Here is a 17,679-nt window from a genome sequence, read left to right as displayed (position 1 = left end):
GGAATGCGGACAGGGTTTCTAGGTCGACATGTGCTAGGTCGACAGGTCTAAAGGTCGACATGAGGAATTTTTTTTTTTTTTTGGTGTCGTTTTCTTCGTAGAGTGACCGGGATCCCAAATTAGTGCACCGCGTCCCCTCGCCATGCTTCGGGCATGGTGCCTTCACTCCGCTACCGCTTCGCTCGGCACACTTTACCATTCCAATCATAGTCCACGTGGATCGTTAAGTATGAAAAAATCCCCCCAAAAAAATAAAAATGTGAAAAACTCATGTCGACCTTTAGACCTGTCGACCTAGCACATGTCGACCTAGAAACCCTGTCGACCTTCCATCCATGTCGACCTAGTGACTGTCGACCTATAGTGGTCGACCTAAACATTGTCGACCTAGACACTGTCGATCTTCAGACCGGATCCCAACGGAGACACCTAACCCCTAATTCTATTTCTCAGTATGGTGAAGTGTCTATGATGTCATGGAGGTACAGGATACAGGCAATACCCAACTGCCCCACTCATTGTTCCACACCTGTGTAGGACTGTAGGACGGAGCAATGGCTGAGCAGAGAATCCTAGGGCTGGCAGAGGTTGTGCCTGAGCCTGTGACACAGTGCTGGGGAGGATATGGGAGAGAGAGCAGGGAGGAGCTGTAGCACTACACTGATCTTTGTCTGCTCCAATCAGTTATATGTGCACAGCAGCCTTGTTAGTGTCACTCTGGATTCAAAGCAAAGCATCAGTCTGTGGCTCTCTCTGCTGGTTACTGACATATCCAGTCCAGGAGCAAAGGGGCAGCAGAGCAGCCAACACTCTCCATCAGGCACAGGGGACTGCATGCTGCAGATGCCACACTCTCAGCAGCAGCACTGAAACTAGTCCACACCTGGTCACCTGTACTTCCCAGTGGCTATTGTTTGCAGGCAGCACATTGCACCATGTAACTGTATGCTTCCTTCCTCCAGGATGCAGCTCATTGCTACTTTCTACTACTGATCAGCTGGGATATGCGAGGACCCAGACTGACACTGGGGCCACTCAGGACTGCAACTTTGTGATACACCCCCAACATGAACACACCGGTTTGATACATGTGTCCCTCTTTGAGAAGCACAGTATGTCACCCTCAATCACCATCTGGCCGGAGGATAGGGCAGTGGAACCAGGCTCCTTGCTGCAGATGAAGCACTGATCCTTCCTATCAGTAAGTTGCTAGGTTCTGTGAATACTGACTATAAATGTATGATCCTCTGCCGAGCAGTTACAATAAGTTATACTTTATAGGCTCTATAACAAGTGCAGACTTGTGTATTGCTCTAAATGATTTAATTACTGCAATATAACAGTTTCCTATGGTGTCTGCCTCAGCAATAGGGAAAGTATAATGTTTCATAGATTATAGTTGTACAGTATGCACTTCATGTGTGTTTCTGGCAATGGACTTTGTCATTTATGCATTTAGGGTTCATTGTTTGGAAACTTGGCCTCATACTTCAAGCTGACTAGTACCCCTACCCCATTCTTCACCCCCCTATAGTTAAGTAGGGTTATTAATGCCCTCTCTATATTCCTATCATATAGGCAGTTCTATACTTGCCAGACACTCCATGTGATATACTCATAAGTGCATAAACGGTTTATCTCCCATCCAACTATTGTATTTATAAATGTTATAAATGTATGTAATTGTGACTGATCTGTGATGGACGATTGTTATGCAATTAGTGAAAGTGTTAATTAATATTCATCCATGTTGTATATGTGATGCCTGTTTGCAGAGTGGCCATTGTATCGTCTGAATTTTATATGCAATTGTTCACAGCATCTCCTCACAATCCTTTCCATATAACTTATGCCGGGCTAAGCTTAGTTGAAGCGACAGAGAAATTGTCTTTGTGTCAGGTGCAAGGACCAGCTGCTTCTTCCAGTGGCTGATGAAATGGACAAGCTGCTACCAGGACAGATGACCTCCCGCCGCCGCTTCCCCGTGTGCTCACAAAGAGAGTGCCCCTAGGATCACTTTCATTATCCCTTTATAGATCATCCGTATCTCTGGCAGGAGTGTAAGGAGCCCAGGTCTGTTCCTGCATTGAGTCAGCTGGATGAGAGGGAGTCAGATGGTGCTGCGTGCTCTTGGATGAAAGCTGATGCACTCTCAGGTTGTGTTTATTGTGAGTTTATTAGCACTCTAGTCTATAGAGGCAGATGAAGTTCTGGGAACAGCTGCTTACCCGGTATCAGTTTGTATATATTGCCTTTGATATTTTCTGTAGTGGAATAAGGTCTTTGCTAAACAACTTAACAGCTTTGAGATTTAAGTTGAGCTTTGGTCGCTGTCCACGACTCAGTGCTGAAAGTCCTGTTTTGTCTGACAGTCAGTCCCTTCTTTCGTGGAGCTTTGGTCGCTGTCCACGACTCAGTGCTGAAAGTCCTGTTTGTCTGACAGTCAGTCCCTTTTTTCGTGGAGCTTTGGTCGCTGTCCACGACTCAGTGCTGAAAGCCCTATTTGTCTGCCAGTCAGTTCCTTCTTTCGTGGATATGTTAAACTTTCTACTAGTTATATGCAAAGAAGTCTCTGTCTCTTTATAAAGAAAAACTATCTTTGCCAAACTCTCTTTTAGTCCTACATTAAAGAAGTTTTGTTTGTAACATTGGGAATGCCAAAGAAAATCAGCTTAACCATTTAATTCATTAGTGCATTGTTATATGTGCACTAAATGATAGGTAAATATTATTATATATGATAAATATAGGATACAACTTCCATTGTGTAATTAGTGCCAGACATTGATCAAGAAGCTATTTCAATTATGATATGGCGACTTATTAGGATCTGGATTTAAATGCAGTTACTCTGTGCCAGAAACATTCTCCTCAATGTGCAATCTATTCTGCTATATAACCAAATGGTATCATAGCAACATCTTGTGACATTTAGCGCTACATGTTGAGCACTAAGTTTTCGCTAGTGAATGTGCATTGATTTTATCCTCAGGTACAAACACTGGTTTGTCAGATTATTTCATAAACCTACATTTCAGCTTGCTTGATTTAATAATTAAATCAGATCAGGGTAATGATAGATTAATGGCTGCAATTAGCAGGCTGCTTACACATAATAAATTTTTTAATGCTTTGTTGTAAATAAGTGAGTCAGGATCTGAACATACTGAGCATGTAATGCAGACAGATCCATTTGCTTATGAAGTGGCCATACATTATCTGGATAACCAGTTCATGTACTTTACAGTCCCTGATCTGCATTTCCATTACTGATTTTTTAATTTGAAATGGGGGGGGGGGGGGGGGGGGGGCTACATTTGGAGTAGCAGAAATGCATAAAAATGTATAATTTAGAACCATACTCACTTGCTAACGAAGTGCCAGGCGAAAATCAAACTCAAACAACATCCTTAGATGTGTATTGTGAATGCAGCCGCGCCACTAACATTAAAAATGAAAATGTGTTTTGTTATAGTCGAGCATAATGGGAAGACTGCCATTGAAAAGGTCACTACATATTCATTTTCCTATCTGACACAGCTTGGTTTCGCAAGGCATTCATTTTGCAGATGTGAGGCAATTTATATTTAGAATCTTATTCTCTTGGAATGTGTTTTGTTTTGTTGTGGGGAGAAAAAAAATGAAGCTATTGTTTGATTGATGTGGTTCAAGTGTTTCAATGGTCGAGGCGGTGCAGAATAGACTCAACGTCCTTGAGTTTGCAGTCACTGACCCATTAGTTTATAGGGAAAAAAAAGTCTGCATTAAAATGGCTGAAAATGAGTTTTTCCCTAGTTCAAGGGAGTCTTCTGTGAAACAGCAAAACATGGAAATAATCTCACATATGATGATTGACAGCCGTTAACATAAAATGTTAATTGTAGAATGACTTTTTGTAAAGAGCTCTGAGCTTAGTACATACGGTACATACAGCATGGTGCACAAGGTTACCAGAATCCGCCATGTATTCATTTACCCAACCTTCCTCACTCACTTGTTTTCCCCCTAGAAACATCAATGCTTTGTGGGTTTATTTCAAAGGTTCATGCTGAGTACTTTTTTTTCTAGTTCAATCTTTAAATGGTTTACTTCACCCCATACTGTGATATATGCAAGGTAGGGTCAGGAGGCCAGAAAGTATTCAGAGGAAACATACTCATGCAGTCCAGATCATCTAATCATAAGTCTCAGGGAATCAGGTCTCAGACGCAGCTGGCTGTCTGATTGCATCGTCTATCAGTCAGACATTGCAGAATAACCGGTGCATCTTCTTAAGAACTTACGAAGTGTGGCTGCGATATGTGAGATTTCCAACAGTTAAATTCATATAGGTGGCACAAAAAGTTCAGATCACTTGTAATTCACTAACACACAAACATACTACTGAATGCACAGCCGCAAACTGTAGCCAGCGTAGGCATGCCAGGATTATAGTTTATTTAGAATTTGGTATCAGAATAAAATTGTGGATTGATTGGTTTAGGCTGGTACAGACATCTAGAAACAGGAAAATACCAGGCTATTTCAATTTACAACTTTTAATAGGTATTAACCCAAATGAACCCATGCCAGATTTGCCGAAATAAGTGTGAAGTGTTTTTTAAAGGGTTAATAGAAGCGCAGCATTGTGCAAGTTTGGCTCAAAGGCTGAATAGTTCAGGGCTTGTTCAGGATTACAGTCAATCAGTATACAGCATACCCTGGCTTCAGAACACACTGTGCTACTTACAGTATTTATAGCAATGACTTAATAAATTAAAAAAAGATCAATTTAAAAATCTACCCAGCTAATACATCTATTGTCTGAAGCACATATTGTCATCTCTCACACAGTGACTTCCGTTCTGCCAATGGAGACTGTAATGGAATGTTTTCTCTTGAACAGGGTATGAGAGTTGCATAAAAACAAATCGGAGTGTTAGGTACTGCACTCTGACAATCAAAAAATAGCAAAACACCAAAGACACTTTTTCTCACACAACTTGTCTCGCTGAGGCCACCAGTCCATATGGCATACAGCAGGTGACTTGCGGTGAGCCCGGAGGTTAGTGCCTTGCCTCAGCCTTTCCGTTTGTTAACTCTTGTGCCTCAGCCTTTCCGTTTGTTAACTCTTGTGCCTCAGCCTTTCTGCAAATGTGCAGGATCGTGACTGCTGGGATCCTAGCCGGTACACCTTTGCACAGCTATAGTGTCTTTCACCTAGCCCTGGGCCGTATACTTCACGATTCACATTGTACCTTAAGATCACAGAAATTGCACAATGGATCGATGTTATTCCTATAATGTAAATATGTCCATCTCTTCAATATAGTTACCATCTCATCTAAAATAAAATAATTAAATCTACTGTTAAAGTACAACCTTACGCTTCTCTTGTCTGCTCCTATGGGGTGAAACAATTTTGTAATTGAAAAAAAAAAGAACCTTTAAATGCAGATTGTACACCAGATTATCATCAGTAATTTGCACCATGCCAACGTAAGCACATTTGTGATTTAACAATAATTACTCAACTTTGCAGCTGGTTGGCCTTTTCTGGTGCTTGACAAACAGCCTCTCACCTACTGTACATGCTATTTCCCCAGAAGTGTAAGCAGATTTTTAGCACGTTTGCATCTGCAAAGCAACTGGGTGTAAGGTACTAAACATTGAGCATAAAGCAATGTACCACAGATTTGCCCGAATATAAATTAAACCATTTCTATTACTAAATTCTTCTTTCTGTTTTTTGTATAATTTAATTTTAAAGTTCAGTGCCACCGTTCTATTTTATATCTACTATCACCGACCCAATTGCATCATTGGGTGTTTGCACAAAGATCATCCGTCAAGATTTATTTAAACAGAAATAAATGACGAACGATTGTCAAATATAAGTCTCCAATTTTCAGTATATGACCCTTACAACAAATATAAGTTAAATAATATTTTTTTTAAAAGTATTTGAATTCTAATTTAAAAGACATAAAAACCTAATGTACACCACAGAGCCTATTTATTATTCTGTATAAAGTGCACTGTAGCATCATAATCTTTCATCTAGATTGGATAATCACTGGTCTGTGTACATGTTATATAGTGTGTGTGTGTGTGTGTGTGTGTGTGTGTGTGTGTGTGTGTGTGTGTGTGTGTGTGTGTGTGTGTGTGGGGAGATGTCAATAAAATTCTAAGAGACCCCACTTGGTAATTAAATATACAAATTCAATAAGAAATTATCCATATTTACACCACATGTTTATTGTTCTATTGACTGGGTTAATGAAGTGAGTGAATCGAACGGAGTCTAATTTGACTTTATCCAGAGCAGGAATACTGCTGATCAAGCAGGAGTTTGTGTTACTGTTGGTCATATAGTCTGCCATTAACCTGTGTTATTGGTCTGCTACACAATGTAATTTTCTTCTTGCTCTATAATCACAACCTTAATGCATTTTTATTTACATATTAAATTATTGATTACATTTAATTACAAATGAGCAAGGTGTAATGGTTGTTGTTACCAGGCACTCTTAGATATTGTTTGGTAAGAGGCTGTATTGTGAGCCAGAGAACTGGATTGTGATTGGCTGTACCATGTCTCATATTTACCATCAGTACAGTGCTGCAAGGACTTTTATTTAGAACGAGTTGGGACAGCACAGCATTCAGGGCTGGCTGGGATGTAGCTACTAGGGGGGTGCTGGGTATCACACCTGCATCATATATTTCTGTAATGTACTTTATGTAGACAAACGAACAACTGAACATATAAACTTCAAAAGAACACTGATTTGGCCCAAGGGCTATACATTTTCCAGAATGGGCATCTAGATTTGCTGGGAGGTATTTCTAAGAAGTGTGTAGCCACGCCCACTGTGGTGCAGTCACGCTCCCTGTGGTGCAGTCACACCCTCAGTGTGCATTGCCCACACCCATCCGTGGGTAAAATCACTCTGCAGAGGCAGACGTGTGTGCCACTGCAGACTAGGGTGCATTTGGTACACGTGTAATACACATGCAACTTATGTGGCCACATCTATTGACTATTCGCATACTGTGCACGCATCTTTACGAAGGTACGATTGAGAGTGTTACATTTCCGGGTAGCAACTGGGCAAAAACAAAGAATGCAGGCAATATATTCTGTGGGTGTGTCTGGTGCATATGCACAGTGTATGGCAAATTCAGACAGATCTCCTGCCCCTAGTATTGGGAAGGTGTAAGTGCCAATGATAGTGATGCAACTTCTCTTGCAAATTTAGCAGTGGGGACAGTGCGCTTGCAAGGATGCATACAATTCACAGTCCGTTCTCAGCTGCCGTCCAGAGTTGCGGTCATATTATGTACCGCTGCGCTCATCGCAGGTTACTGTTCCCAATCTTAGCCCACGTGGATGGTATTATGCGATATTCAATTGATTTGCACCCTCGATCTCCCATCTAAAGTGATGGGAGATCGCAGGGTGTAATACAGTTGTTTTGGGGTTTTTTGCGCTGATCGCACCCATAAGGTCAGGTTTAGCTGCGTAAAGCAACTGAACTTGACCAAAGTGCTGGGCGCGATCACGAAAAGTGCCGTTTGGGTGCCCAAACGGGTCACTTTTCGTGCATTTCAGCTCACCAGCCCTCAGAGGGTGCAACCTAAAATGCAGACGCCAGCAGCCATCATGCCTGAATGGAGCTACAATAGAATAGCTGCGATTGGGCGTCATCTAGTGGCTGCTGGTGGGAAAACATTTGAAACTCGCCCACTGACTATCTAAACACTATCTATCTATACATTGGAACCCACTTCTGCAAGTGTCTGTTAAATTTTTTTAATTCTATTAATTTGTTGGCATACGTAATATAGGGGGATGTTTCTCCTGTATAAGAGAGGTTTGGGCAAAACTGAAACACATTTGTTACATATATAAGAGAAGCAGTGTGGCTGCATTTTAGTCCTAAAAGTCTACACGGTCTTAATGTCAGTAAGTGGGAGTATTTGCTACCATGTACAAAGGACCGCATTTTGATCGAGGTTAGAACTCGGTACAGAGATGAAAATACGCTCTTTTTTAAGGTCTCTTACGCCCATTTTAGGTCTCATTTTTTTATCACATTTGTACTTTTCTTTGTACGGATAAATAGAATATTAGAACACGCACTCTACTCCTGTGACATGACATAATACTAATACTACTATTATTATTATTATTAATAATAATAATAATAATAATAATGATAATAACAACAGGATGTGGTATGTAGTACTACAGGTTGAGTATCCCTTATCCAAAATTCAAAATCCCACATTTTTGGGTCCCCTACTGAGATAATGACATAATATATATATATATATATATATATATATATATATATTATGTGTATATATAGATATATTATATAATTATATCATATAATATACATATATGTGTCATCTCAGTAGGGGAACCAATAATGCGTGATTTTGAAATTTTGGATAAGGGTTACTCAACCTGTATAATACCTGTAACAGTTTCTATAGCTCACAAGCAAACACAGGAGAGGCTGGAAGCAGCCATTGTAAGGAATAAAAGTTTGCGCAGCACAGACACTTATTTTGTTCATCTCTTGCCTCCAGTTTCATATTTGTTCTATTAAAATATAGTCCCTTGTTCAAACAGAGTGACAAGTCTGAAATCAGCCAGCGCTGCGAGGACCCTGGAGAGACTGCCCCGGAATCCGAGAGCAGAACAGCTGTCACTGCTGTGATTTCTGAGAAACCCCTCAAAATCACCTTAGGCATTTCTTCCACTTGTGGTTTTATCGATCCATGCTGGTCTATCACACACAGACATATGCTGTGCAGGCTGATGTTCTCTATTTGTCCACCAGGTGGAGCAAAGGATTATTATATTTTCCCCATTTGATGAGTAACTTTTTTTCCTTAAAATCCCAGAGTATTCACAGCTACTGTATTAGCTATGGTTGTGAGCTACAACTGAAAATAATGTATTAATTAGGAATTGCTGGTACAGGTAGCTCTGTTGTGGATGTGGAAATAGGATTGATAGTGCAATGTGTGGAATATATGACATTTTGGTAAAAATGTGTGCAGTATAATGACTGTATGTTGCACATTTACATAGACATGCATTTTATACATTGGATGGCCATAGGAGGAAGTCAAATATCACAATGCCGCATAAACTTGCTATGTTATGCACAATAGTTTGAATCTACTTAAAGGTTAATTCAAGGGCGTAGCTACCATAGGTGCAGGTAGTGCAGCTGCTATGGGGCACAGAGCTGAGAGGGGTCACCTTCCCTGTTACAGTTACATGTGTTATATACAAGGGCGTAGCTACCATAGGTGCAGGGAGTGCAGCTGCTATGGGGCACAGAGCTGAGAGGAGCCACCTTCCCTGTCACAGTTACATGTGTAATATACAAGGGTGTAGTTACCATAGGTGCAGGGAGTGCAGCTGCTATGGGGCCCAGAGCTGAGAGGGGCCACCTTCCCTGTCACAGTTACATGTGTTATATACAGGGTGTAGCTACCATAGGTGCAGGGAGTGCAGCTGCTATGGGGCACAGAGCTGAGAGGAGCCACCTTCCCTGTCACAGTTACATGTGTTATATACAGGGTGTAGCTACCATAGGTGCTGGTAGTGCAGCTGCTATGGGGCACAGAGCTGAGAGGGGCCACCTTCCCTGTCACAGTTACATGTGTTATATACATGGGCGTAGCTACCATAGGTGCAGGTAGTGCAGCTGCTATGGGGCCCAGAGCTGAGAGGGGCCACCTTCCCTGTCACAGTTACATGTGTTATAGGTGCAGGGAGTGCAGCTGCTATGGAGCCCAGAGCTGAGAGGGGTCACCTTCCCTGTCACAGTTACATGTGTTATATACAGGGTGTAGCTACCATAGGTGCAGGTAGTGCAGCTGCTATGGGGCACAGAGCTGAGAGGGGTCACCTTCCCTGTTACAGTTACATGTGTAATATACAAGGGCGTAGCTACCATAGGTGCAGGTAGTGCAGCTGCTATGGGGCCCAGAGCTGAGAGGAGCCACCTTCCCTGTCACAGTTACATGTGTTATATACAGGGTGTAGCTACCATAGGTGCAGGGAGTGCAGCTGCTATGGAGCACAGAGCTGAGAGGAGCCACCTTCCCTGTCACAGTTACATGTGTTATATACAGGGTGTAGCTACCATAGGTGCAGGGAGTGCAGCTGCTATGGAGCACAGAGCTGAGAGGAACCACCTTCCCTATCACAGTTACATGTGTTATATACAGGGTGTAGCTACCATAGGTGCAGGGAGTGCAGCTGCTATGGGGCACAGAGCTGAGAGGAGCCACCTTCCCTGTCACAGTTACATGTGTTATATACAGGGTGTAGCTACCATAGGTGCAGGGAGTGCAGCTGCTATGGGGCCAGAGCTGAGAGGTGTCACCTTCCCTGTCACAGTTACATGTGTTATATACAGGGTGTAGCTACCATAGGTGCAGGGAGTGCAGCTGCTATGGAGCCCAGAGCTGAGAGGGGTCACCTTCCCTGTTACAGTTACATGTGTTATATACAAGGGTGTAGCTACCATAGATGCAGGCAGTGCAGCTGCTATGGGGCACAGAGCTGAGAGGAGCCCACCTTCCCTGTCACAGTTACATGTGTTATATACAGGGTGTAGCTACCATAGGTGCTGGGACTGCAGCTGCTATGGAGCCCAGAGCTGAGAGGAGCCCACCTTCCCTGTCACAGTTACATGTGTTATATACAGGGTGTAGCTACCATAGGTGCTGGTAGTGCAGCTGCTATGGGGCACAGAGCAGAGAGGAGCCACCTTCCCTGTCACAGTTACATGTGTTATATACAGGGTGTAGCTACCATAGGTGCAGGGAGTGCAGCTGCTATGGGGCACAGAGCTGAGAGGAGCCACCTTCCCTGTCACAGTTACATGTGTTATATACAGGGTGTAGCTACCATAGGTGCAGGGAGTGCAGCTGCTATGGAGCCCAGAGCTGAGAGGGGTCACCTTCCCTGTTACAGTTACATGTGTTATATACAGGGTGTAGCTACCATAGAGGCAGGCAGTGCAGCTGCTATGGGGCACAGAGCTGAGAGGAGCCCACCTTCCCTGTCACAGTTACATGTGTTATATACAGGGTGTAGCTACCATAGGTGCTGGGACTGCAGCTGCTATGGAGCCCAGAGCTGAGAGGAGCCCACCTTCCCTGTCACAGTTACATGTGTTATATACAGGGTGTAGCTACCATAGGTGCTGGTAGTGCAGCTGCTATGGGGCACAGAGCTGAGAGGGGCCACCTTCCCTGTCACAGTTACATGTGTTATATACATGGGCGTAGCTACCATAGGTGCAGGTAGTGCAGCTGCTATGGGGCCCAGAGCTGAGAGGGGCCACCTTCCCTGTCACAGTTACATGTGTTATAGGTGCAGGGAGTGCAGCTGCTATGGAGCCCAGAGCTGAGAGGGGTCACCTTCCCTGTCACAGTTACATGTGTTATATACAGGGTGTAGCTACCATAGGTGCAGGTAGTGCAGCTGCTATGGGGCACAGAGCTGAGAGGGGTCACCTTCCCTGTTACAGTTACATGTGTAATATACAAGGGCGTAGCTACCATAGGTGCAGGTAGTGCAGCTGCTATGGGGCCCAGAGCTGAGAGGAGCCACCTTCCCTGTTACAGTTACATGTGTTATATACAGGGTGTAGCTACCATAGGTGCAGGGAGTGCAGCTGCTATGGAGCACAGAGCTGAGAGGAGCCACCTTCCCTGTCACAGTTACATGTGTTATATACAGGGTGTAGCTACCATAGGTGCAGGGAGTGCAGCTGCTATGGAGCACAGAGCTGAGAGGAACCACCTTCCCTGTCACAGTTACATGTGTTATATACAGGGTGTAGCTACCATAGGTGCTGGGACTGCAGCTGCTATGGAGCCCAGAGCTGAGAGGAGCCCACCTTCCCTGTCACAGTTACATGTGTTATATACAGGGTGTAGCTACCATAGGTGCTGGTAGTGCAGCTGCTATGGGGCACAGAGCTGAGAGGGGCCACCTTCCCTGTCACAGTTACATGTGTTATATACATGGGCGTAGCTACCATAGGTGCAGGTAGTGCAGCTGCTATGGGGCCCAGAGCTGAGAGGGGCCACCTTCCCTGTCACAGTTACATGTGTTATAGGTGCAGGGAGTGCAGCTGCTATGGAGCCCAGAGCTGAGAGGGGTCACCTTCCCTGTCACAGTTACATGTGTTATATACAGGGTGTAGCTACCATAGGTGCAGGTAGTGCAGCTGCTATGGGGCACAGAGCTGAGAGGGGTCACCTTCCCTGTTACAGTTACATGTGTAATATACAAGGGCGTAGCTACCATAGGTGCAGGTAGTGCAGCTGCTATGGGGCCCAGAGCTGAGAGGAGCCACCTTCCCTGTCACAGTTACATGTGTTATATACAGGGTGTAGCTACCATAGGTGCAGGGAGTGCAGCTGCTATGGAGCACAGAGCTGAGAGGAGCCACCTTCCCTGTCACAGTTACATGTGTTATATACAGGGTGTAGCTACCATAGGTGCAGGGAGTGCAGCTGCTATGGAGCACAGAGCTGAGAGGAACCACCTTCCCTATCACAGTTACATGTGTTATATACAGGGTGTAGCTACCATAGGTGCAGGGAGTGCAGCTGCTATGGGGCACAGAGCTGAGAGGAGCCACCTTCCCTGTCACAGTTACATGTGTTATATACAGGGTGTAGCTACCATAGGTGCAGGGAGTGCAGCTGCTATGGGGCACAGAGCTGAGAGGAGCCACCTTCCCTGTCACAGTTACATGTGTTATATACAGGGTGTAGCTACCATAGGTGCAGGGAGTGCAGCTGCTATGGAGCCCAGAGCTGAGAGGGGTCACCTTCCCTGTTACAGTTACATGTGTTATATACAAGGGTGTAGCTACCATAGATGCAGGCAGTGCAGCTGCTATGGGGCACAGAGCTGAGAGGAGCCCACCTTCCCTGTCACAGTTACATGTGTTATATACAGGGTGTAGCTACCATAGGTGCTGGGACTGCAGCTGCTATGGAGCCCAGAGCTGAGAGGAGCCCACCTTCCCTGTCACAGTTACATGTGTTATATACAGGGTGTAGCTACCATAGGTGCTGGTAGTGCAGCTGCTATGGGGCACAGAGCTGAGAGGAGCCACCTTCCCTGTCACAGTTACATGTGTTATATACAGGGTGTAGCTACCATAGGTGCAGGGAGTGCAGCTGCTATGGGGCACAGAGCTGAGAGGAGCCACCTTCCCTGTCACAGTTACATGTGTTATATACAGGGTGTAGCTACCATAGGTGCAGGGAGTGCAGCTGCTATGGAGCCCAGAGCTGAGAGGGGTCACCTTCCCTGTTACAGTTACATGTGTTATATACATGGGCGTAGCTACCATAGGTGCAGGTAGTGCAGCTGCTATGGGGCCCAGAGCTGAGAGGGGCCACCTTCCCTGTCACAGTTACATGTGTTATAGGTGCAGGGAGTGCAGCTGCTATGGAGCCCAGAGCTGAGAGGGGTTACCTTCCCTGTCACAGTTACATGTGTTATATACAGGGTGTAGCTACCATAGGTGCAGGTAGTGCAGCTGCTATGGGGCACAGAGCTGAGAGGGGTCACCTTCCCTGTTACAGTTACATGTGTAATATACAAGGGCGTAGCTACCATAGGTGCAGGTAGTGCAGCTGCTATGGGGCCCAGAGCTGAGAGGAGCCACCTTCCCTGTCACAGTTACATGTGTTATATACAGGGTGTAGCTACCATAGGTGCAGGGAGTGCAGCTGCTATGGAGCACAGAGCTGAGAGGAGCCACCTTCCCTGTCACAGTTACATGTGTTATATACAGGGTGTAGCTACCATAGGTGCAGGGAGTGCAGCTGCTATGGAGCACAGAGCTGAGAGGAACCACCTTCCCTGTCACAGTTACATGTGTTATATACAGGGTGTAGCTACCATAGGTGCAGGGAGTGCAGCTGCTATGGAGCCCAGAGCTGAGAGGGGTCACCTTCCCTGTTACAGTTACATGTGTTATATACAAGGGTGTAGCTACCATAGATGCAGGCAGTGCAGCTGCTATGGGGCACAGAGCTGAGAGGAGCCCACCTTCCCTGTCACAGTTACATGTGTTATATACAGGGTGTAGCTACCATAGGTGCTGGGACTGCAGCTGCTATGGAGCCCAGAGCTGAGAGGAGCCCACCTTCCCTGTCACAGTTACATGTGTTATATACAGGGTGTAGCTACCATAGGTGCAGGTAGTGCAGCTGCTATGGGGCACAGAGCTGAGAGGAGCCCACCTTCCCTGTCACAGTTACATGTGTTATATACATGGGCGTAGCTACCATAGGTGCAGGTAGTGCAGCTGCTATGGGGCCCAGAGCTGAGAGGGGCCACCTTCCCTGTCACAGTTACATGTGTTATAGGTGCAGGGAGTGCAGCTGCTATGGAGCCCAGAGCTGAGAGGGGTCACCTTCCCTGTCACAGTTACATGTGTTATATACAGGGTGTAGCTACCATAGGTGCAGGTAGTGCAGCTGCTATGGGGCCCAGAGCTGAGAGGGGCCACCTTCCCTGTCACAGTTACATGTGTTATATACAGGGTGTAGCTACCATAGGTGCAGGGAGTGCAGCTGCTATGGGGCACAGAGCTGAGAGGGGTCACCTTCCCTGTCACAGTTACATGTGTTATATACAGGGTGTAGCTACCATAGGTGAAGGGAGTGCAGCTGCTATGGGGCCCAGAGCTCAGAGGGGCCACCTTCCCTGTCACAGTTACATGTGTTATATACAGGGTGTAGCTACCATAGGTGCAGGGAGTGCAGCTGCTATGGAGCCCAGAGCTGAGAGGGGCCACCTTCCCTGTCACAGTTACATGTGTTATATACAGGGTGTAGCTACCATAGGTGCAGGGAGTGCAGCTGCTATAGGGCCCAGAGCTGAGAGGGGCCACCTTCCCTGTCACAGTTACATATGTCATATACATTTTTCACCACTTGGTGGAACACAGGGGCCCTTACAAACTTTTGCCTTGTGGCCTACAAAATATCTAGTTACGCCTCTGGACCTGCTTATTGTAATGTGATATAAAATGAACTGGAGGGCATTATAATGTTACATAATGAGGCAGAAGTACTAAGCTTTGGAGAGTGATAAAGTGGAGAGAGATAAACTATCAACCAGATCCTGTCATTTTTCAAACACAGTCTGTAACATGGCAGTTAGGAGCTGAATGGTCGGTACTTTATCTCTATCCACTTTATCTCTCTCCAAGTCTTAGTATATCTGCCCCAATATGAGGGACTATAGTGTGGCATAATATGAACTGCGGCACTATAATATGACATAATATAAACTGGGGACACTGTATGTCATAATGTGAATAACGGGTGCTATGTTCCATAACGTGTACTGGCAGCCCCACAATGGGGGTCATTCCGACCCGTTCGCACACAGCGGTTCTTCGCTGCGGTGCGAACAGGTCGTAAATGCGCGTGCGCGGCAGGCGCATTGCGCACGTGTGTCGTTGCCTAGCGACGATTGTCGCCGGGCAACGATGCCACCAGCAACAAATGTGATTGCAGCAGTGATCGCAAGAAGACGGACAGGCGGGAGGCATTCCGGGGTGGATACTCACCGTTTCCAGACGTTTTCAGGGAGTGGTAAGAACGCAGGTGTGTCCAGACGTACGGAGGGCGGATGTCTGACGTCAGGACCGGGATTCACTGGATCCGTCGCACTGGGTAAAATACACTCCCCCATAGGTGGCGTCTAGTTGATCGCACGAGCAGCAAAACGTTGCTACGTGCGATGAACTCGGAATGACCCACAGTGTGACATAATGTGAACTATGGCACTACTATGGCTCATATTATAAACAAGGGCACTACTATGGTTTAGAAAATAAACTAGGGCACAAATTCCCACTCATCAGCAAATTGTCTAAATTCAGCACTGGAAAACTGAGGACCATTGTCAGTGTACACTTCCATAGGAACAACATGCCTTGCAAAGATTGACTTCATGCAATTGATTACGGCTTTACTAGTAGTTGTATGTAGTGTCTTCACCTCAGGGTAGTTAGAGTAATAATCAGTCACGACAATGTACGTTTTCCCATTACAATCAAACAAATCTGCACCAACTTTCTGGTACGGTCTCTCTGGCACTGCGTGAGGACTCAGTGGCTCGACTTGTTGTTTCGGTCTATACATAAGACATAATTCACATGTAGCTGTAGTCTGTGCTATGTCTTGCTTCATTCTTGGCCAATACATAACTTCACGCGCTCTCCGCTTACATTTTTCTTCTCCTAAGTGGCCTTCATGTATCTTGCACAGCATAGTTTTTCTTACTCGTGCAGGTATGACAAACCTATTGCCTTTGTAAATAATACCATCGACAACTGTAAGGTCACTGCGGTACATCCAATAATCATGGATAGACAGCGGTCACGCATGTTTTTCTGCTGGCCAACCTTTCAGAATGATATCTTTCAACACTTTCATTGTGTCATCTGTCTCAGTTTCTTTCCTAATCTGTTCTTGTCTTGCAAGAGACACTGGTAGAGAAGCTACGATCAAATTAACATAGGCTTCTATCTCTTCATCCATCAGACTTTTGGAACCTTCACTTTTGTCCACAGCACGAGAAAGTGATCAGCAATGTACATGTATTTGCCGGGACAGTACAGCAAGTGTACATCCTATTTCTGTAGTCTGATAAGCATTCGTTGAATTCTCATGGGACAGTCATGTAATGATTTAGTCATGATAGCTACCAATGGCTTGTGGTTAGTTTCCACTGTAAATGTTTGACCATACACAAACTGATGAAATCGCTCACATGCATATGTGATCGCTAGAAGTACTTTTTCTATCTGAGCATACTTTGTTTCAGCACTTGTCAGTGCTCTTGATGCATAGATTACTGGTTGCCATGTATCCTCATGTTCTTGTAACAGCACTGAGCCTAGGACAAATTGCGAAGCATCTGCTGAAATTCTTATTCTTTTCGCAGGATCAAAGAATTTTAGCACTGGTTGCTCTGTAATGATCTGTTTCAAGTTTTGCCAACTTTCTTCTTGTTCATGTGACCACATCCACTCGTTATCTTTGTCCAACAACCATCTAAGAGAGGCTATTCGTTCAGAGAGTTGAGAAATAAACTTTCCTAAGTAAGTAATCATTCCTAGGAATCTTCTGACGTCGTCTTTGTTGTTAGGACGTTCCATGTTCACTATGGCTGATATTTTCCTTGGGTCTGGTTTTACACCTTGATCCGAGACCACGTCGCCCATAAAGGTAAGTGTATTCATGCCAAATTCACATTTGTCCTTGTTTAGCTTTAGATTCACTTTCTTGACAAGTTCCATTACTTGTCTCAATCTAGAATCATGTTCTTCCTTTGTAGATCCCCAGACAATAATGTCATCCATCATTGTTTCAACACCTGGAATATGTTCAAAAATCATGTGTATCTTTTTGTGATATACTTCTGGAGTAGACAATATTCCATATGGTAGTCGAAGAAATCTGTATCGAACTTCTGGTGTATTAAATGTACAAAGCTTTGAGCTGGCCTCATCTAGCTTCATTTGCCAGAATCCTGAAGATGCGTCCAATTTACTGAACCATTTTGCTCCCACAAATTGCGACATGATTTCATCTCTGGTTGGTAGTTTGAAA

The 17,679-nt window shown here is 44.9% G+C and overlaps 1 protein-coding gene across 1 annotated transcript in view; it reads left to right on the top strand.

The window, feature by feature from the left end:
• Positions 1 to 771: 771 nt before the first annotated feature.
• Positions 772 to 17,679, top strand: part of TAFA4 (TAFA chemokine like family member 4) — a 492,869-nt gene continuing 475,961 nt past the window's right edge. Inside the window, exon 1 of the mRNA XM_063938840.1 lies at positions 772 to 1,201. The gene's annotated coding sequence lies outside the window, so the exon portion shown is untranslated. The remainder of the gene's footprint in view (positions 1,202 to 17,679) is intronic.

Source organism: Pseudophryne corroboree, chromosome 9, assembly GCF_028390025.1.
Source record: "Pseudophryne corroboree isolate aPseCor3 chromosome 9, aPseCor3.hap2, whole genome shotgun sequence".
NCBI classification, from domain to species: domain Eukaryota; kingdom Metazoa; phylum Chordata; class Amphibia; order Anura; family Myobatrachidae; genus Pseudophryne; species Pseudophryne corroboree.
This window is presented reverse-complemented; position numbering and strand designations above follow the sequence as displayed.